The sequence below is a fragment of the Callithrix jacchus genome, chromosome Y (assembly GCF_049354715.1).
Source record: "Callithrix jacchus isolate 240 chromosome Y, calJac240_pri, whole genome shotgun sequence".
Taxonomy (NCBI): Eukaryota; Metazoa; Chordata; class Mammalia; order Primates; family Cebidae; genus Callithrix; species Callithrix jacchus.
In genome coordinates, this window is record NC_133525.1 from 4,540,581 (window position 1) to 4,563,479 (window position 22,899).

Consider the following 22,899-nt stretch of genomic DNA (forward strand, 5'->3'; position numbering starts at 1 on the left):
ATAAACAAAATATAATCTATCTCTATCATGGAATATTTTTCAGTAATACAAAAAAAATGTACAAACAAAAACTTGTAACTGAATTTTCAGAGCAGTCATTATCATTCCCAATAGTCAAAAGAGGAAACAACCCAAATAAGAATTTACTGAAAGATGGCCGGGCACGGTGGCTCAAGCCAGTAATCCCAGCACTTTGGGAGGCCGAGGCAAGTGGATCACGAGGTCAAGAGATCGAGACCATCCTGGTCAACATGGTGAAACCCTGTCTCTACTAAAGATACAAAAATTAGCTGGGCATGGTCGCGCGTGCCTGTAATCCCAGCTACTCAGGAGGCTGAGGCGGGAGAACTGCCTGAAGCCAGGAGGCGGAGATTGCGGTGAGCCGAGATGGCGCCACTGCACTCCAGCCTGGGTAACAAGAACGAAACTCCGTCTCAAAAAAAAAAAATTAAATACATAAATAAATAAATATGAAATTACCACTCAACTTGGTGAGGGAGAAAGAAAGGAGCAATCATTTGGGAAAAACTCAGGCTGCACCTACATAGAGATCAGCAACTTCGTATAATTTAGTGAGTTCCCTCTTGAAAAGTTTCCTCCACTTTACCAGCATACACATGGTGGAAACTTGCACAGGGAGGAGGGGGGCTTGTCTGGATACATACTTGCAACTGCAAAAGATAGGGGGAGTTGCACAGGTAGCAACTGATAAGTTACTCAAACTGCTAAAGAGATGAGAGGAGTTTCTTCTAAAACCTTTTGAATTCAGCTATAACCTGGCAATCTACTCATACTCCTCTCTCTGCTACGGAAAGCTTTTGTCTTTCACTTACTAAATTTTTGCTCCAACTCCACCTTTGTGCCCACATTTCTTAATTTTCTTGGACACAGGATAAAGAATGTGGGGTACTAGTTAAGGCAATGAGAAACTGCTACGTTAAGGTGCCTTGGTGAGACTGAAACATATTTTGGTGTACTGCCTGGGAAGAAGGGAATTTGTCAAAAAAATACGGGCAGTCCTTTAACCCCTTACTTTCATTTCTGAGGCTTTGTATCTATTCCAATCCAGTTTCCTTTCATGGAGGGCCTAGCCATAAGGTGGAGATGGAAGGGAAGGAGGTCCCAGGGTAACTGAAGACACCACAGTAGTATCTGAAGGGCCTTGGCCTAACTCCCATCCGGACCTGGGGAGCTGTCCAGGTGTCAGCACAAGGATTTTATCTTTTTCTATTTCATTTTCCTTCTCTTTTGTGGCTAGCATGTCTCCTGTCTCCTCTTTGTATGTAATGTTGTATGTTTTCACAACTTTGGCATGTAATCTTGTTGTATAGTCAGCTGGTGCCTTACCAATCAAAAATGTAATTTAGAGAATTGATGTGTCTGGGATTTCCTTGAGACACGAGGAGTTCAGGATTTCAATTTAAACTTTCACCTAGTAAAGGCTTTTTGTCTCCAATGACTGATATTCATGGCACTGTACAGGGGGTTATTTCATACCAAGTGAGTATCCTCTTTCCTCTTCATTTGGATTGTTCCCTTTCTATTTGGGTTGTTTCTTCCCTCCATGTAAAACCCCAACACTGTCCCATAAATTAAACAGTTCCTTTATGAGACAAGTTAATTTTCTTCTGCTGGGAGGCATTCTCGAGGACAGATTATTGAACCCAAAATCTCTCTTTCTAACTTACTCTGATTAAGATGGAGTCAAGTGCTCTAACTTTTCAAACTCTACAGCGCCACCTAGGGGGACAGGATTTTTTTTTTTCTCTCTCTCTCCATGAGGACCCTTGTTGGCCTGATACCCAAAATTACTAGTTTGCCAGTTCCTCTCCCTCTTATATCCCCCTATTAAGGGACTAGGCTCCATGCCCCATCTGTAAATAGGAAAGTTCCACTTTTACAGTACAGAGGGCAGCTATTTAATTCATATATTCTTTTAAGGCATCTGTTTTACATCCATCTACACTGGCATTTAAACAAGAAGATTTTATGTTTGAAAGTCAATCAGTCCCATTCTTTCAGGTTTCAATGTTTCACAAAAACCACAGCAAGGGAAGACAGAGATAATAGTAAAACACTGTTCAGGCCAGGGACAGTGGCTCATGCCTGTAATCCTCACACTTTGGAAGGCCAAGGCAGGTGAATCACCTGAGTTCAGGAGTTCAAGACCAGCCTAACCAAGATGGTAAAACTCCTGTCTCCACTAAAGTACAAAAATTAGCTGGGCATGATGGCAGGTGCCTGTAATCCCAGTTGCTTGGAAGCTGAGACGGGAAAATTGCTTGAACCTGGGAGACAGTAGTTGCAGTGAGCCGAGATTACACCACTGCACTCCAGCCTGGGCAGTTGAGCAACACTCCATTAAAAAAAAAAAAAATACACCACTCCCTCCACTAAAGGGCCTTGCCCCAATGCAACTAGTACTATACCTCGAGACCCATCCGTCAAGAAGTCACACAGACCATAGACATCTAGAAGGTCAAAGGGTACTTTAGTGCACCAGCAGAGCACTAAAGCCACATGGTGAGCATGACTAGCCCCACAGCTTAGTTCCTCTGGTACCATGGTTTTGGGGTCACACCTGCAACCATGGGTGACACATTCAACATGGTGCTGGGAACTAGTAACCAAAGAGGGAAAAACAGTTGGCAGGGAGCCTACTCTGTCTTCCTCCCCATCCTGAGTCACTCAGTAAAAGAAAGACACTGAGGGATGCCTCTTATCTCTTTTCTAGATACATGGGACCCCATCTTCAAACCTACACTCCCGTTGAATACAGCCTGGATCCCCTTTAACCCTCAGACAGTTCACTCTGGGAAAGACCCAATTTCACTCACATATGTAGCCTTCCAGGATATAAGCCAAGTATTTAAATGCTCCTGGAAGAATGTTCTAGGGAAGGGAAAGCCATGAGAAAAGTGGCAGTGCCCGTAAAGGATCTAAATGAGACTATGATGATAGCATCAGAAAATGGAGAGGGAAACTTTTACAAATGTGTATAATGAAGGACTTGCAGGAGATTAGAGCCAGACCTGTTAAGTATTCCAAGCGTTCCATGACAGATCAAAAACTAGATGAAAATCACTCCAGCTTTTTGCAAGGTATGTGAGAAACTTTAGTGAAATACACCTCTTTCTCTCCCAATTCAATAAAAAACATATCTATTACTCAAGCAGTCCTAATATGGGAAGAAAGTTAACGAAACAGATCCTGTTGAAAATCTAAATTTCTCATCCTCAAGTTAAAACTCTGCTGTGTGTAAATGACCCTCTCCTCTGTGCCCCAATCAAGGAAGTCTCAAAATCTAACACTCAGCTCTATCAGACTTCAGTAAAGCACCTAGGTCTAGTCTTGTCAGAAGGGACAGGAGAACTAGGTGAGAAAATGATTAAGTCTATTTCCTTTACCAGTCAAGCGGATTATTAGGCATTAATGGATTTTAAAGACTGTGAATACCTGAGTACAGGGAATTGGATCTCCCTTTATACTACCTTCTAAGAGAAACTCAAACAGTTAAAACTCACCCCCCAAGTTGGGACTATGAAGCTCAAAAAGCCTATAAGACCCTAAAGTAAGCTTTACTTAAAACACCAGTCCTCAATCTTCTCACAGGGAAAGCATCAGTCTCTGTGCATCAGGAAAGAAAGGAAATGGCCCTGGAATTTTTAAGGACAGAGGTCTGGCTCAATAGCCAGTAGGTAACTTAAGGAAATTAACTTGATGGCTAAAGGATGGTCAGCCCTCCTCCAAGCAGCTACGGTGTGCCTTGCTGATGCTAGACGCTACGGGGTTAACCATGGGAAATAACTTTTTTTTTTTGAGACAGGGTCTCACTCTATTGCCCAGGCTGGAGTGAAGCAGCGCAGCTCACTGCAACCTCAGCCTCTCAGGCAATTCTCATGCCTCAGCCTCTCAAGCAGCTGGGCTTACAGACATGTGCCTTCAGACCTGGCTCATTTTTCATATTTCCAGTAGAGGTGGGATTTCACTATACTGGCCAGGCTCGTCTTGAAATCCTAACCTTAGGTGATCTGCCTGCCTCAGCCTCCCAAAGTGCTGGGATTATAGGTATAAGCCACCACACCCAGCCTAATTTAACTGCTACCACCCCATAAAATATGGAAGAACTGCTGTCCCTTAAGGAAACGCTTTGGTTAATAGACAAATTGCCTTCTCAGATATCAAGCTTTGCTGCCAAAGGGATCTGCTGTCCTGTTAAAACCTGTCCTTGCCTGAACCACTTTCTCCCAGAGAAAACTGGAGAACCTGAATATAACTATGAACAGCTAGTAGAAGAAAGTGGTAAAATAAATAACAATCACTATTTACATGCTCTGTAAAGTTTTAATTAATGAAAAAGGATTTTTTAAAACAGTGCTCTATTTGGCCAGGCGCAGTTGTTCATGTCTATAATCCCAGCACTTTGGGACGCCAATGTGGGTAGATCACCTTAAGGTCAGGAGTTCAAGACCAGCCCGGCCAACATGGTGAAACCCTATTTCTGCTAAAAATACAAAACTTAGCTGGGCATGGGGGTGCATGCCTGTGATGCCAGCTACTTGGGAGGCTGAAGCAGAATTGCTTGAACTGGACCTGGGAGGCAGAGCAGAGGTTGCACTGAGCCAAGATTATGCTACTGTACTCCAGTCTGGGCTACAGAGTGAGACTATGTCTCCTCCCCATCCCCCTCCCCCCCAGATAGGGTGCCCAACTTAATTCAAAGTAGATATCTAAGCTATGGGTATATTTAAAAGGCCCTGATGTTTTTCTAGACCTTGTTTTTCTACAGAAGGTCTGTCAGTCAAATGAAATAACTTCTTTCACTCTGTCTTGCCACTCTTGGTGCATACATGAAAGACCCTGGAATGAATTCTCGTGACCTCGGATTTCTTGAGAAAACAGACAAGGCACCATAAATCCCATTTTGCAAGAAATTTCTATTTTCCTCATGGAATCCCCGTAATTAGAGGTAAATAAGTCCCTTTCAAAATCTGTCTTTGTCTTTCACCTATGCCATAGGCAATGGAAACTGTGTTCCCAGCCTTGCTCTTGAGGGCTACACCCTAAGCTGTTGTATCTTCTTCTGTCTATGTAGTAATATATGTGATATGTATAGGATGTCTATAAAAAGAGCTCTAGTTAACTAGCCTAAATAAATAAGGACTTAAATCAAATATTTTTAGGGAAAAAATAAAAGCTGTAGTACCTTTCAGTTCACATGGCTTTCATCTTTAAAAGTAAAAATAGTTTCTTAGAAATTATTGGTAAAACACAAGCGTCTTTAAGTTATAAAAATGTGGTCTAAATTATGCAGGTAAGATAACAGCTACACTAAGTATTTTAAGGTTGTAAAGTGCCTGATTCACAATTGGTAGGGCCTGGGAACATATGGAAGTAATACACCCATAGGTAGGCTGAAAGGAATCAAACTTTATCTTCACCTCGCACATAATTAAAACAAACAAGCAGGGGTTTTTTTTGTTATTTTTTTATTTTGCAATGGAATCTCGATCTTGTCACCCAGGCTAAAGTGTAGTAGTGCAATCTTGGCTGAACGTAACCTCCGCCTCCAGGGTTCAAGCAATTCCCCTGCCTCAGCCTCCCAAGTAGCCACCACACCTGGCTATTCTTTTTATTTTTTTTTATTTTAGTAGAGACAGGGTTTCACCATGTTGGCCAGGATGGTGTCGATCTTCTGACCTTGTGATTTGGCTGCCTTGGCCTCCCAAAGTGCTGGGTCTGCAGGCCTGAGATGCCATACCCGGCCCCGGATTTTCATTAAAGTTAAAAATTCTTAAGGGTTACCATTTTGACATGTAATTGAAACTACTGAAAGTAGATCTGTATGCAAGGTATATAAAAGCAGTAAATGTGTTTTCAGTAAAAGATTATAAGACATTGAAATGTACACTTTGCTTACGGATAAAGAACTGTGTTCTTAAACTTAAAGCAGAAAGTTTAACCAAATTGAAAACACTGAAAAAATTAATCTTGCAAAGGAAATTGTGTATGAACATTGTAGCTAAATTCAAAAGGGTATTATAGGTTGTTTTTTTCTGTAAATTAAACATTTAAATAAAAGCACAACAAGGTTTTCTTAAGATGTCAATCTGTTCTTTGTCAAAACAGGTAAAGGGTTATAACATGTTTGTGAAAATGTCACCTCATGGTCAAACTGGTTAAAACTGAATAGGATTATCTATAAGGTTTCATTAAAAATTGGGGCTAACATTAATAGTAAACTAATACAAGGGCGATTTTTTTTTTTTGAGACGGAGTCTCACTCTGTCGCTAGGCTAGATTGCAATGACCTAATTTTGGCTCACTGCAACCTCTGCCTCCCGCGTTCAAGCAATTCTCCTAAATCAAGGGTGAAATTTAACTTTCTCTCTTGAATAGGAGGATTTCCATATAATATTAAAGACTGATGGAATAATTTTATGGAACATCTGAGGTTCTAGTGCCTGAATATGTGGTTAATCACAATCAAGGTTTTTATGTTGGGCTATTGTAAATCATGGAAATAATCGTATTTGTGAATCATGCTCTTAACTGCAACCATGTTGGACAATTTGTCATTTATAGACAATTACTGTCTTGCTTGAATTGTCTTCAAAAAAACAGTTTATAATAGCTGTGAAACTTTAACAGGTGCTCTCAAACCCAGGTTTCTGATAACAGAAGAATGTACAGGACTCAGGCAAAGCTGAAATGTTTACAAATATAGAGCGATCTTTTTGGCTTATGCTTGGAACATTGCTAATCCTTATTTTTTTTTTCAGAGTCAAGGAAACTTGTCTTGAGCTAGGTAGCTACTGCCTTTAACATGCTCCTGCGAACAAGGTTTAGAGCATATTTGTTTCTTTCTGCTTGGTTCCTCTAAAATTCTTGACTTTTAATTATAATATGGTTGCTTGCATCAGTGCAGTAAGAAACCATTTCATTTTACAACAGTACACAATTGGAAAAACTGGTTGTTTAACCAAGGCTTTGACGGAAAGGTGTGTATTTCCCTTGAATGAATCTGTCTTGACTTTGACAGCCAATAAAAGCCCCTTGGGAAAAGTGGCTTCATGCCGTGTCTACACAGCTCACATACAGAGTTCCTACCTTGAGGCAAGTAAAGAATGTCACTTTCTAACAGGCCTGGGCACACCATGCTCTTGGAACCTCAAGAAAAGACAAGTTTACCTAACTCACAGGTTTCTGAGGGTACAAACCCTTAGCTAGGTTTGGCTTCACAAAGTCCCATCTGAGATTCCTTGTAGAACAAAGTTTCATCAAAGCCTATCTAAAAGACCTGTGTAAAGATAATTATTTTTGCTGTACTTTATGCAAATAATCAGACCAAGATTAAAAGTAAACTGTATTGTGCAAACAACTTAATCTTACCAAAATTTGTTCTTAACAGAAATGAGGACTGGAAAGAAGGAAATTATGTTCCACACTTACATATCTGTCATTGACTTCTAGTCTCATTAATTGTTTTTTATGCTATTGCCTAGTTTTTATTTTTTTCTTTGAGACAGAGTCTTGCTCTGTTGCCCAGGCTGCAGGGCAGTGGCACAATCTCTGCTCACTGAAACGTCCATTTCCCAGGTTCAAGCAACTTTCCGAGTAGCTGAGGCTACAGGTGTATGGGGTTTCACCATGTTGGCCACGATGGTGTCGACCTTGTCATGGGCCCACCTCAGTCTCCCAAAGTGCTGGGATTACAGGTGTGTGCCACTCTGTCTGGCTACTTGCCTACATTTTAAACTAACCATGCTTACGCCTGTAAACCAATGAGTGATCTCTGGCTGCAGCTCAAAGTAAACAGAAAGGGATGTGAAATGTAAAAACCTGGAACAATGTTCTAGTTCAGAGTGACTATCCTACAAATGCTGCCAGGTAACCTATAACCTGGAGGACTGGAGGTTTCACTTTTGGGGAAGGTAAGAGCAAGGAAATTCAACAAAGCCAAGCCCCATGCACTCAAATCTTAACGGGCACAGCCATAGTCACCAGTTGTGAGTGTTATGTCTACAGCCTCCAAATTTTAAAGGTGTCTTTACCCACTCCTTGTATCATTTTAGTAAACAAGCACTAGTAACCCAAACTGTTTCTTTTCACTTAGGAACTGTCAAGTTCCAAATGCTCATTTAAATGGAACCATGCATAAACATTCCTTTCATCTGAGACCCTAAACCATCCATTGGAGAAATCCTAGCTACAGTTCCCCACACAATGCCTCTCTCCAGCAGAAAGTCATCAGGAAGACGAATTTCCAATCTCCCTAACAGCACTTAGGGTTTCCACTCCTGAAAAAGAGAATGAGTGAGAAGCAAAGGAAAAACTAATTTGGAGTGCAGTGGTGTGATCTCAGCTCACTGCAACCTCTGCCCCCCAGGCTCAAGCAATTCTCCTGAGTAGCTGGGATTACAGGTGTGACCCATGCCCAGCTAATTTTTTGTATTTTTAGTAGAGATGGTGTTTCATCATGTTGGCCAATCTGGTCTTGAACTTCTGACTTCATGTGAGCTCCCAAAGGGCTGGGATACAGGTGTCAGACACCATGCCCGGAAACATAATGTACTTTTAAAAATTATAATTACACTAAGGTCATCTTGAAAATTTTTGAATTAAAAAGGAGAGGGGAGAAAAAAAAGAAAGAAACTGACACTAGATCCTCCACTGTGATTATGGCTGTCTTGCTGCATTACTGTTTGAGAAGTTATCTCAGGACTAAAAGCAATAGGAAATTAATTGAAAATATCAAAAATAATTTCTCAATATTGATGTCCTTGCCTACACCTTTGATATACTTACAGCAGATTAAAATACATAAAAAGTGATCTCAAACAAATTCATATTATGCTGGCATAGTAAGATGAAGCCTCCTAATCCCTTTTTGTGGTAATTCTAGTTTAACACATCTGGGGTGGTAAGTGAGAATTCAAAAACAGTTGTGAAACGATTATCCAGGTCACTTCTGACTTCTGTATATAATTCTCTTTCTTTTCTCTACATACTCCACACTGGCAAAATCTGTCTATGTACTAAATTGTTACAGTGTGTAAATTTTCATTGTCATGTAGTGTTCCACATAAAAACAGTCCACATCCCTGCACTTTGGGAGGCCGAGGCGGGTGGATTACAAAGTCAACAGATCTAGACCATCCTGGTCAACATGGTGAAACCCCATCTCTACTAAAAATAGAAAAATTACCTGGGCATGGTGGTGCATGCCTGTAATCCCAGCTACTCAGGAGGCTGAGGCAGAAGAATTGCCTGAACCCAGGAAACAGAGGTTGCGGTGAGCCGAGATCATGCCATCTCCAGCCTGGGTAACAAGAGCGAAACTTCGTCTCAAAAAAACAAATAAACAAACAAAAAAGAGTTCACAGTTTACTTAACCTTCAGTAATATACAGATATTTAAGTTTTCTCCAGTTACTAATAAAACAATTCTGTTAAAATACTGTTGCACACATACCTTAGTAAACATATTCATGAGTTTCTCTAGGGCATATATGCAGAAATAGCATAGCAGGGTGATAGAATATATGAATCTACACTTAAAAAAGAAAGGCCAAGCTATTACACTCTCTTGTGGTTGATTAGCAACTAAAGCTCCCAACAAAAATCTAATTTACTGAAATAGGTATTTATGAATAATGACAAATGGGCTTATATTTTTGATCCATAAATTCACCAGCCTTAAAAACCAGCTAGACCATTGTAACAAAATGCCTTTAAAAGTGACATTATGACATTAGAAACCTCTTGCTTTCTGAATTTCATTTCTATATGGCCGTATATATAACTCCAAAGAACCTGAATGTTTCATACCTCATTTTCCAATTATTCTCTGCATTTCTACAGGTTATTTTAACCAAAATCAAAATGAAAAGTGCCAGTGGAAACAAATTCAAAGCAATAATCTAAGTGAAAGAACATTAAGATTCTACATTTGTGATGAAATTTTTTTTTTTTTTTTTTTTTTTTTAGGAGGAAGGGAGGAAGGCAGGAAGGGACGGAAGGAGGAAGAGAGGGAGGAAGGAAGAGATGAAGGAAGGAAGGGGGGAAGGAGGGAGGGAGGGAGAAAGGGAAGGGAAGGAAGGAATTCAAGCAATGAGAGAGACATTGCTGACCCGTATCTAGAGGTTTACAAGTTGATTTCTTTTTTTGAGAGAAGGAAAGAAAAAAAAAATGAGTAAAGGAGAGAAAGAAAGAGGAAGAGAGAGAGGGAGGATGAACAGAAATACTGCTTTATTCTGAAAAAAAAAAATGGGTATTAATAATGGCCAATCAATGTTTCATTTAAACCTATGAGTAGGTGTGATGTGGTATTGACAAGAATGTATATTTTATGCATTTGAAGTGGAGCGCTCTATATATATTTATTAAGTTTACTTATTCCAGATCTGAGTTCGAGTCCTTGATATCCTTATTAATTTTCTGTCTCACTGAATCTAAGTCTCTATGTATCTGGGTGGTAGGATCATTAGCTCTTGTTGTTGTATTGATCCTTTTACCACTATATCTTTGTTGCTTTAAAATCTATTTTATCCCATATGAGAATTGCAACTCCTTATTTATTTATTTATTTATTTATTTATTTTTGCTCTCCATTTGGTTGGTAAATCTTTCTCCATTCCTTTGTTTTGAGTCTTTGTGTATCCTTGCATGTGAAATAGGTCTGGATGTAACATGCTGTTGGGTTTTGGCTGTGTCTTTTGATTGGGGGATTTAGTCGATTTAAATTTAGGATTATTGCCATTTGATGTTAACTGGCTGTTATATCCATTCGTTGATGAAAATTCTTCTTTATGTTGGTGTTCTTTACTTTTTGGTATATTTTTAGTAAGGCTAATACTGGTTGTTTCTTTCTATGTGTAATGCCTCTTTCAGAAGCTCTTGTAAAGCAGGCCTGGTGGTAATAAAATCTCTGAGTAGTTGCTTGTTCATAAAAGATGTTATTTTTCCTTCAGCTGTGAAGCTTAGTTTGGCTGGATATGAAATTCTGGGCCGAAGGTTTTGTTCTTTGAGGTTGTTGAATATTGGCCCCCACTCTCTTCTGGCCTGTAGAGTTTCTGCTGAGAGATCTGCTGTAAGTCTGATAGGCTTGCCTTTGTGGGTAACCTGGCCTTTCTCTCTGGCTGCCCTTAGTATTTTCTGCTTCTTTTCAACCCTGGTGAATCTAACGATTATGTGCTTTGGGGTTGCTCTTCTTGATGAATATCTTTGTGGTGTTCTCTGTATTACCTGGGGTTGAATATTGACCTGCTTTGCTAGTTCAGGAAAATTTTCCTGAATAACATCCTGAAGGGTATTTTCCAGCTTGGATTCATTCTCTCCGTGGCATTCAGGTACACCTATAAAACGTAAATTTGGTCTTTTCACATAGTCCCACATTTCTTGGAGACTTTGCTCATTCCTTTTTATCCTTTGTTCTCTAATCTTGTCTTCTTGTTTTATTTCATTAAGTTGGACTTTGACCTCTGATATCCTTTCTTCTGCTTGAACAATTCGAGTGTTTAAACCTGTGCATACTTCTTGGAGAGTTCCTGTATTGTATTCTTCAGTTCCATTAATTCACTTATATTCCTCTCTGATTTGTCTATTCTCAATAGGATTTCGTCAAACCTTTTTTCAAGGTTCATAGTTTCTTTAAGTTGGGCTACAACATGTTCTTTTAACTCACAGAAGTTTCTTATTATCCATTCCTTGAAGAGTGATTCTGTCATTGGGATGCGCTAGTTCTCCCTCAAGCCTTGTTCCATTGTTGATGTGGAACTGTGATCGTCTTTAGAGGGAGAGGCGTTCTGATTTTGCGTATTCTCAGCCTTTTTACGCTGGTTTCTTCCCATGATTGTAAATTTATCCTCCTGTCGTCTTTGAAATTACCAACTTTCAGATTAGGTCTCTTGAGTGGACATCCAAGTTGTTAGTTCCCAGGGCCAGAATGGCAGCGTTGAGACTGATGGTGCTTTTCTGCCCAGGATTCTCCTGTCTGGCTTCCTTCTTGTGTCCGTAATGGGTGACTCTACCTTCCCGGGGCTCCAAACCTCGGTCAGAAGGGGTACCAGTCTCCTTTACTCTGCGCCGAGAGCTGCCACGCTGAGGTGCCATCACAGCCGCTGCGCCGGCCTTAGGAGTCGTCTGGGGACCCATGTAGGTCCTCCAAACCTCGGTCAGAAGGGGAGCCGGCCCTGTTTACTGTGCTCTGAGAGCTGCCACCGAGGCGCCCGCGAAGCCGCTGCCCCAGTCACAAGAGTCGCGCTGGCAACCTGTGTGGTTCCTCCACTGGGGATCTTGTGCTTCGTGAGCGACCAGAATTTGTCTGAAAGTGTGGCGTCCTCTAGTTCTCTGTGCTTTGACTGAGAGCTGCAATCCCGAGCTGTTATCGATTGGCCATCTTCGATGAAATTATTTTAACAAAAATTGTTATGCTCTGTTTGGAATAAACAGCAATAACCAATTCATTTTCATGAGAGATTTTTGGATGAAAATGTTAGGTAAGCACACTGTCTATAAGCAAAAGAAATCTAATTAACTTTACTTAGAATTAACTGGCAATGCTTTTCTATTTGGCAACAGTTTACTATTCAAGCTAGTACCTTAAAGCAATCAAAAAGACGATCAAGTTGTCCAGGAGAAATATCTGCCTGTTGAAAAAACAAAATAGAATAAAAAGCAAACAAAAAATTATAGTGTTTTATTAGAATGAGCACAGAAAGTTAATTATTAAGATAAATGTATGTCAAATTGCAGGGTCTTTACTGCCGGCGACCATTGAGGACTCGTGTCTCTCCAATCCATACCTTCAAAATGAGCGTGTCAAGAGCTTTATGCCCGTAAACCACCACCTCGGCAGGGGTGGAAGTGAGGGGCTTTAGACATTCCTGAGGGCTAGTAGGCTTGAACATCCTGTAAACCACCTCCTGGGCAAGAACAAGAGTGAGAGTCTTCGAACATTTGATTGTTACTTAAATGGTTCAAAGAAGTCAAGATGAGCATTAGTTTACACACTGCCTAAATAGAATAAAAATTACAGAACTTAAGTACTTATTACAAGTGACAGGGGCCAAGATAACATAAGTTTAGACAACCTGCCTGTGACATCAGAGTTACAGAGAGCAATTTCGACAGAAAGCAGAAGTATAATTAAAGTATATAATTTTATAAAACTTTTACCATGTCACAATAGCATAGTTAAATTTTAATAGAAGGAACAAAATAGTTCTACTAAAACAATCCCCATTACTTAATAAACATCCCTACTTCATTTGAGGTAATAACAGAATTCTTACTATTTAAAATGCTTTAGAACTGTAATTTAATACTTGGCAATTTGAGTTTTTTGGGGTATAAATAGTAAACTTTGGAAATTAATATAAAAACTTACTAGAAGGTATTTACAAATAAAACAGAAAAAGAGTTCAAAATAGTGGACTGTTTAAAAACCCAAAGCTAAAGTGCTCAATTTTTGTTGTTTCTCTTAAAAAAAAAAAAAAAAAAAGGGAAAAACTAGCTTTATGAACCAGTGCCTAACAAACACCCCAAGTGACTCATGAATAGAAACCTGCCATTAAGATAATGTAAAAAAAAAAAAATGGATTCGTGTCTCTGAAACCAGGGCTTTTGGTTTTCTTTTTTAATAAACAGCCACAATCTTCTGTAATAATCCTAAGTTCTTAAACATCACAGTAATGCCTCTCTTGTGACATTTGTTTCTTCTATGCATTATATAGGTGAAAAACTCCAACTGCAGATTCTTTATACTCTTCCAACAATCATTCCTTTAATGATAATTATTTTGCGATATACCTCTTTCATTTAAAACCATCTGTAAGGTGCTACGCATTAGTATATAAAAAGACAGAAAAGTTATTTTTTGCTTAAAAAATTCGGTAGGATTTCTTTCCATAAATAACATATGCATCAGCAAAAGGCAGGCAATACTAAATTGCTAACCATTACATAAGGATTACCACAAATTTTCTCATTTTCAGTATCTTTCCTAGAAAATAGTTACAGCTCAATTTCTTACCTGTGCTGACCAGATATTATCAAGGTCCTGTAATGTAAGAGCCTTTTCTTTAATCACAAATCGGAGAATTTTCTCTAGCTTTTCTACATAATGTGGTTGATGAAGACTGTCTCCCAAGACTATGGATAAGATATTATTTTGCTGTATCCATTCCTAAATGTAACAAAAAAATTCAATGCAGAAACTAAAAACCAGTTTTTCAAGGAACCAAAATAAAAATTTGTCTCTGACTTCTAAATAACATGAGTAGGAATTCAAAGGTCCAAATTACGTGTACATTCACAAATTACTGCACAGTACTTAGGTGTTCTGTGTAAACTGAAAACTTAAGCACTAAAATACCATTTCATAGAATTTGGCACACAAAATCTTCAGATAGGTGTGCAAGATTCACATATTATAATCCCCTAATATAATGAATTACTTTAATGTTTTAATCTGTAGTGAACATTCAATAAACAATTCCACAAAATTTTAATTCTGCATATAAAGATTCCCATATGTCATACAACAGTACACTTCTCAAACTATCTATTGAAAACAACCAATATTATATTTCCAATCTGCTTAAGATTTTTCTGTAAAATGCAACAAAAATGCGACAGCAGTGTCAATTTGCTTCAAAATTTACTAAATATCTTCACCATTTGTGTCTCTCAAGAACTAGTAATAATTCAAGGATTAGTGAATATAGTAGGTAATTCTGTTTAACATTTCAAAAAGCAGGTAAATTGCATACATAAAACCTGACCACCAGCATTGTGTATGAGCCTGGGTCTAAGATAAACACTACTGATACCACCCAAATGTCCTTAACGTTGTAATCATTTCTATTATCAACCTAAATACTATTTTATGGTAAAGATTACTCTACAGAAATGGATCTTCAAACGCAACAATCCATATATACTTTAGCACTTAATACTTTTGGTTAACTGTTTGCTATTCATTTCAAAATTAAAATATATGAAAATATCTGTGGTAGTTTCTTTACATCTCGAAATTACATACCTAAGTGATTTCAAAATGAAATTATTAAGAAATGAATCTTACACTTTGGGAGGCCAATGGGGATGATCATGAGGGTCAGGGGTTCAAAACCAGCCTGGCCACGACGGTTAAACCCTGTCTCTAATAAAAACACAAAACTTGGCTGGGCATGGTGGTGGGAACCTATAATCCCAGCTACTCAGGAGGCTTAGGCAGAGAAATGGTTGACCCTGGAAAGCAGAGGCTGCAGTGAGCCAAAATTACGTCACTGCACTCCAGCCTGAGAGACAGAGCAAGACTCCGATTAAAAAAAAAAAGACTAAAGAAAGAAAAACAAGGAAAGGAAGGAAGGAAAAAAGGGAGAGAAGGAAAGATGGAGGGAGGCAGAGGAGGAGGAAGGGAAGGGGAGGGAGGCAGGGAGGGAGGATCAAAATCTTAGTATATTTAAAATCATGATAAAGAATTACTCAATGGACACCTTACCACATTAGTTACAATCCCAATTTGTAAACCTCCAAATAGAATTGGGAAGGGATCACTATGCTAGTTCATTCACTAAACTGCAGATCTACTCAATCCTTCTAAAAATCAGGTGTTACTATTAAACCAAGCAAGCTATTTACATTGTCAATAGCTACATTCAGCAACAATGTTTACCAAAGAAACAATTAAGTTTCCTCAACAATTTTAAGTAACAAATCATTTGTTTTTAAATCTTTTATTATTATTATTATAAAAAGATCCTACGATTAAATAGTCATAACTCTTTCTTTCAATTTTAGTTTTTGGTATTGTTGCTTCTAACAGTAACTGTAATAATCTAATTTTCCAGAAGAAGCATCTTATTCACACACACACAAAAAAAGAATTAAAAGGCTTACTGCAGTTGGTGGGAGTGTAAATTAGTTCAACCATTGTGGAAGACAGTGTGGCGATTCCTCAAGGCCTTAGAAATAGAAATTCCATTTGACCCAGCAATCCCATTACTGGGTATATATCCAAAGGACTATAAATCGTTCTACTATAAGGACACATGCACGCGAATGTTCATTGCAGCACTGTTTACAATAGCAAAGACCTGGAATCAACCCAAATGAGCATCGATGATAGACTGGATTGGGAAAATGTGGCACATATACACCATGGAATATTATGCAGCAATCAGAAATGATGAGTTTGTGTCATTTGTAGGGACATGGATGAATCTGGAGAACATCATTCTCAGCAAACTGACACAAGAACAGAAAATGAAACACCGCATATTCTCACTCATAGGCGAGTGATGAAAAATGAGAACACAGGGACACAGAGAGGGGAGTACTAAACACTGGGGTCTATTGGGGGGAAAAGGGGAGGGCCAGTGGGAGGGGGAGGTGGGGAGGGATAGCCTGGGGAGAAATGCCAAATGTGGGTGAAGGGGAGAAAGCAAACAGAACACACTGCCATGTGTGTACCTATGCAACTGTATTGCATGCTCTGCACATGTACCCCAAAACCTAAAACGCAATAAAAAAACAAAAAGGAGTAAGGATCTGCTGGAGTGATGAAAATGTTCTAAAGCTGGAAGAGTTTCAGAACTCTGTAAAATTTATTAGAAACCACTCAGTTTATATGTAAAAGAAATACATAATATGTAAATTATACTTCAATAAAGTTGTTAAAGTAACTTGCCCAGTAAGCAAAAAATATTTCCAGTTTATTGCCAAAATATTTAAACTACCAATCATTCAATGTACATATTTTAAAAGACATGAATTTGAAATAATTATCTTTAACTCAAGCAAAGGATGGTTTCCACATCAAAATGCTAAAATATAGGAAATTTCTATTGTAGTTTAAAAACTAACTTAATAAAACAACAAGACCTAAAAGAAAGTGTTAAGTTGTGCAACAAACCAAGAACTGAATGTTAAAATTGAGATAAATATCTACTTTCTAAAACTGTAAGCTGCATTGTAAATACCTGATTTTAAAAATCTATTAGTAGATATCCATTAAAAGTTCATAATACTGGATATTGGAAAATGCATTTCAACATCCTAGAAGAAAAAAAGACCTACATAAAATCCTTTTTTCTTTTTTCTGAGATGGTGTCTCACTGTCGCCCAGGCTAGGGTGCAGTGGCCTGATCTCGGTTCACTGCTACCTTCGCCTCTCAGATTCCAGCAATTCTCCTACCCCAGCCTCCTGAGCAGCTGGGGCTAGGCGCCTGCCACCATGCACAGCTAACTATTGTATTTTTAGTGGGCGGGGGTTCACCATTTGGCCAAGGTGGTCTCAAACTACTGACCTCATGATCGGTCCGCCTTGGTCTCCCGAAGTGCTAGTACAAGCATGAGCCACTGCTCCGTCCTTCTTTTTTTTTCCCTTTGGTGAGACGCAGTCCACTCTCTCACCCAGGCTGGAGTGCAATGGCACAGAACTTGGCTCACTGCAACTTCTGCCTCGATTCTCCTGCCTCTGTTTTCCAAGTAGCTAGGATCACACCCAAGCGCCCACCACCATTCTCGGCTAATTTATGTATTTTTAGTAGAGACAGGAATGTTGGCCAGACTGGTCTCGAACTACTAATCTCCGGTATTCACCCGCGTCGGCTCTCAAAGTACTGGGATTACAGGCATGAGCCGCCGCTCCCGGCACAGTAAATCGTTCTTTTCCACTTTCACTGTTAAGGTACCATAACATTAAAAAGACCAAAACAGGCTCCAGTAATAGTTAATATAATCTACTGTTAAAAATGTCTTGGCCGGGCGCGGTGACTCACTCCTGTAATTCTAGCACTTTAGGAAACCGACACGGGTGGATCACAAGGTCAAGAGATCGAGACCATTTTAGTCAACAGGGCGAAATCCTTCTGTACCAAAAATACAAAAATTAGCTTGGTGTGGTGGCGCATGCCTGTGGTGGCGCACTCCCGTAGTGGTAGCTTCTCGGGAGGCTGAGGCAGGAGAATCGCTTGAAGCTGAAAGGCTGAGGCTGCAGTAAGCCAAGATCGCGCCACTGCACACCAACCTGGGTGACAAAGCAAGACTCCGTTCCCGCCCCCCCCCCAAAAAAGTTTTTATTACGTAATTCTCAAATATAAAGTTGTTGCTATTATGTAGCCTTTATAAAAATTTCCTCCAAGTTAAAAAGAAAAGTCATATAAATTATTAATGCCACCCCACAAAAGGGAGTAATACAACAGCAAGCCCAAACTGACAGAGTAAACATTCACGCCGTCACTGTTAACAGGAAACTATAAGAATAAATAATTAAAATCTGACAATCCTTTTTCAAGTCAGTATAATAGAAAGTATTTGCAACTCACCCTTGAATCACCTTCAGGCTTTCTTCGCAAACTGGAAGAATAGTTTCAAAAGAGGAAGTTAAAAGCATATAAATGGGTTTTATAACTGAAAAATAAATCCTCTACTTTTAAACAATTGCGCCTTTGCGGAGCCTTAGACTAAGAAAAATGTGTAAGTTTATGGTTTTTTTTTTTTTTTTATGGTCTGTTTATTAAAGTTTAAGGGTATGGTTTTAGTACTTAATTATCGGTTAATGACTAGTGAGAATGAACCCCAAGAAAAGAACTGTTGTAAATTTCGTGGAAAAAGAAATGCAGATTTCTTTCTTAATAGTGGTCATGTTTTCTGAACTTAGAGGATGAATGAGTTGGCCAGAAAAAGCATGCCCCCCAACCCCCGGCCAAAAAAAAAAAAAAAAAAGCCAGACGCAGTGGCTGACGCCTGTAATCCCAGCACTTTGGGAGGCCAAGGTGGGCAGATCGTCTGAGGTCAGGAGGTCTAGAGCAGCCTGAGCAACATGGAGACACCCCGTGTCTATTAAAAATAGAAATAGCAAGGCAAGGTGGTGAGCGCCTGTAATCCCTGCTACTCAGAGGTTGAGGAGAAGAATTGCCGGATCCCGGGAGGCAGAGGTTGCGGGGAGCAGAGATTACGGCACTGCACTCCAGTGTAGGCAACAAGAGCAAAACTCCGTTTCAAAAAAAAAAAAACGTTAAACAAACAAAAACTCCGCATTAGTAGTTAAGGGTTTCGTACATGTTTCAAGCTTTAAAAACCTTCTGTAAAAGTTATTCAAATACTGTAAGATAAATTGGGCAGTGTAAATTAAGTAAAATTATAAGCGAATTTTACAAATAAAATTCTTTGCATACATGTTGTTTAAAATTCCTGTGTAAATTTCCAGTTTGCACAAAACTTCATAGAAATTAGTATCACAGCTGCTCCATATAAAATAAGTTAATATTTTAAGATACTGAAAAATCACGTTATGCGTAATGCTTCAATACAGAATCAGGTTCAACCAGTAACAGAAACAAGTTGTTTCTGTAGACAACAAAACAGAAAAGAGAAAGATGCAAACTAAATTGGAACCGAAATGTTCATTAAAATATGTCGTACTGCGTTTTAGCGTTTAGCAAAGTAGAGGAAAGGAAGAGGAGGTGTTAAGAAAGCAAAAACCTAACGTTTTGCGGCCTCTAGTCAGATGGTGTGGGTGCCTGCCGGAGGTGTACAAAAAATGTGGCCTAATGTCCGAGGACCGAGGAGTCGTAGCTTAGTTCCTAATTATTGTACCTCGGAAAAGGTGTTTAGTCTAAGTGTAACAGCCAGTTTTGAGTCTGTGCAGGACAGTGGGGCAAAGACTGTAACCCAGAGCGGTTAGTCCGTGGCGCTGAGTGAGGTGAGGAGCACAAATAGGGGTTCCTCCTGTGAAAACAGAAAATTTAATTCTACCACTTCATGTTAGATATTAAGAAAAATAAGAAAGGCCGGGGGAGACTAGGCGGCCATTTTTCCTTAAAGTTCCGCTCGCTCGTGTGCGCACCACTGCGATATAAAAAGCCCCCTGCCGGGTAGGGTTAAATAAGAAACTAACATACTCAGAAGCCCCTGAGCCTCCTAGGTCATCTCAAGCAAGTCTGTTGGTGGTTGGGAAGCGGGGGTCGTAAACGTGGGAAAGACGGACAACAAATATCAGTAAAATATTTTGATATTAGATATTTTCTCGTCAAGCGGCCATGACTACGGCCTGGGTACCTGACAAAGGCATTGCTTAAAAAATCGGACATTCGTCTATAAGGCGTCTTTACAGAGGTGACCAGTGCCGCTATCTCTTGTCATTTAGTATCCCTCTTTACCTGTTTTCGCCTCGCGGTAGGGTTGTCGCTGAGTTTACAAGGATTCCAGGTGCTGAGGTTTTCCTGAGTGACTTTGTACTATTCACACAAAGGCGTCTTTAGCTAGGCTCCACTTTTCTTTACTCGCGGTTTTCGGCCGGGTCTCTCCGGAGACTTCCTGTCCCGACACCAGTAGGAAGCGCTGAGTGATGTCGCAAGAAAGAGACAATCTTCGTTAGGATCTAGTAGTACACTGAAAGAGGGAGAATCTGAGAGCAACACAGTCCGTCCGTAACTGGCGGGGATCGGTTAAACTGTGTCTCAGGCGATCTAGTAGACTCTACCCCTCAATATGGGGGTTGGAATTTGCCGACCAAAAAAAAAAAAAAAAAGACACAGACCGCTTAGCCAGCTGCGCAGACTCCCACTAACCCCAGCGCCACGACCCTCCAAGACCCCACCCCCGCCAAGGCCCGCCCCCGGGACGTCCACTTAGCTGATCTAAGCCTTATTCTCTTTGGTGTCTGTGCCTCTTCTTATTTTTATGCCGCATTTCTACTCTACCTATACCCAGAAACAGCGGAACTGGAAATACTTTGGTACTCTATGCAGAAACCTAACTCCCGACTGAATCGTATCCATTACCAAACACTGGGATAACAGCATAGATGGACATACAATAAAAAATACCCAAAGATGCCACTGGTTATCCTGCTGCCCCTTTGCGAACTTCCACAGAATTCCCTATCCCTAATCTTTACTTCTGTAGCTGCCTGTGCAAACAGCTGACTACTAGACAGGCGGGAGTGACCAAAGGCGCTTACTAAGACTCCAAGTCTAATGTGAACTGCTACCACTCACTATACGGCATAATCAAGAAAAAAAGTCAACGCCAGGAGAGGTGATATGCCTAATAAGGGATTAACCTTGCGTGGCCCGACTATGTAGCTCTGACGATTTCACTTTCACCACTGGTTTTTACAGCATCGTTTATGTCTGCTTTGGCAGATAGGAGCCTGCATGAAAACATCATCAGTTTTCAAGTATTCCAAGATGAACAGTTCAGAGAAAAGTCAGTCTGAATGCTGAGAACCTGAGAATTCCTGCTGCGCCGCCTGGGAATTCACAGAGCAGGTTTTAAGGCGCCACGACTTCTCGCCTCCTGTGTCATGCAAGAAAACCTACCCTATCCTGAGACTCTTGCTTAGGGTCACTATAATAGCTCTTTCCATAAAATCTTGGGCCAGGCCACCTATCTGACGGAATACCAGAAAAACCTCCTTGTGCTGTCCTGCAAGACGTATTCAATTGCTACTTCGACTTTGTTCTTTAATGTGATTGTATGGTATATTACATTAACTAATTTTTCATCTTAAATCCATCATAAATTCCCGTGAAAAGCCCCACTTGATCATGATTTAAAATATATGATATATTGCAGATTCACTCTCATTACATTTTGTCCATTTTTGTATCCACCTACCACACTCTTGCAGAATTGCACATTTGTTAAGGTTAGATATCATGTTATACTTAAGACCTTATGAAGTTCTTAATACATGTATTGCTATCCTTGGTTTTCCGTTTAAAAAAAGTTATAAAGCTGGGCGTCGTTGCTCACGCCTGTAGTCCAAGCACTTTGTAGGCCAAGGCAGGTGGATCACCTCAAGTGGGGAGTTCAAGACCAGCCTGACCAACATGGTGAAACTCTGTCTTAAAAAAAAAAATTAAATTTAAATTAAAAAAAAACAAGGTTAATTGCCCAAGATCACCAGACAAGAATAAGTAAAAAAGAAAAAAAAAAAAAAAAAATGCAACTGTTGGCCAGGCATGATGGCTCAGTCCTGTAATCTCATCACTTTGGGAGGTCGACAAGATAGGTCACTTGAGGTCGTGAGTTAAAGAACAGCCTGGCTAACAGGATGAAAACCCTTCTCTTCTAAAAATACAAAAAATCAGCCAACTGTCTGAGCAGGTGCCTGTAATCCCACCTACTCAGGAGGCCAAGGCAAGACATCCGCTTGAAACTGGGAGGCAGAGGTTGCAGTCAGCGCAGATGGCACCACTGCACTCCAGCCTGGGTGACAAGAGCCAGACTTTATTAAAAAAAAAAAAGAAAAAAAAAAAAAAAGAATGCAAGTATTCTAACCTCTAACAAAGCTCACTTTTTGCTCCACCTCTATGTCCCAAGTAATAATCATAACCAAAAGCTTCTTTAGACCTTATTTCTGCCTTATACTTCTACCTTTCTTTACTTCTCCTTTGAAAGACAAGTCTTGATAGGTAGACAGATTAAGACATAGGCTAATTTTCTTCTTTAACATTGCTAAGATGTTATTGTATAACATACTTCCTATAAACATCACAGCTCAATTTAGTACTATAAACTAGTAAATTAGGTAATAATACTCTCATACACAGGTCTGTTAAATATATCAGTGTTACTACCACCATGTCAATATAGAACTGTTGGTGAAGAACCTAGGCGGGGGAAGGGGGGAGGTGAAGAACTCTGTTGGATCTGGGATTAAATAGTACCTACAAGTTTCGCCTGCTTATTCAGTGGATCCTGACAAGATAATATTTTGGGGCCGGGCGCGGTGGCTCACGCCTGTAATCCCAGCACTTTGGGAGGCCGAGGCGGTGGATCATGAGGTCAAGAGATGGAGACCATCCTGGTCAACATGGTGAAACCCCGTCTCTACTAAAAATACAAAAAAAAATTAGCTGGGCATGGTGGCGCGTGCCTG

At 39.9% G+C, this 22,899-nt stretch overlaps 1 pseudogene across 1 annotated transcript in view; it reads right to left on the reverse strand.

The window, feature by feature from the left end:
* The window catches only part of LOC118150932 (ubiquitin carboxyl-terminal hydrolase 9Y-like), an 82,132-nt pseudogene extending 61,612 nt beyond the window's left edge, over positions 1-20,520 (reverse strand). Inside the window, exons 1-5 of the transcript XR_013531920.1 lie at positions 20,171-20,520; positions 18,335-18,365; positions 12,806-14,187; positions 12,602-12,649; positions 9,209-12,435 (exon numbers count right to left, since the gene is read on the reverse strand). The product of XR_013531920.1 is annotated as a ubiquitin carboxyl-terminal hydrolase 9Y-like (transcript). The remainder of the gene's footprint in view (positions 1-9,208; positions 12,436-12,601; positions 12,650-12,805; positions 14,188-18,334; positions 18,366-20,170) is intronic.
* Positions 20,521-22,899: the final 2,379 nt, after the last annotated feature.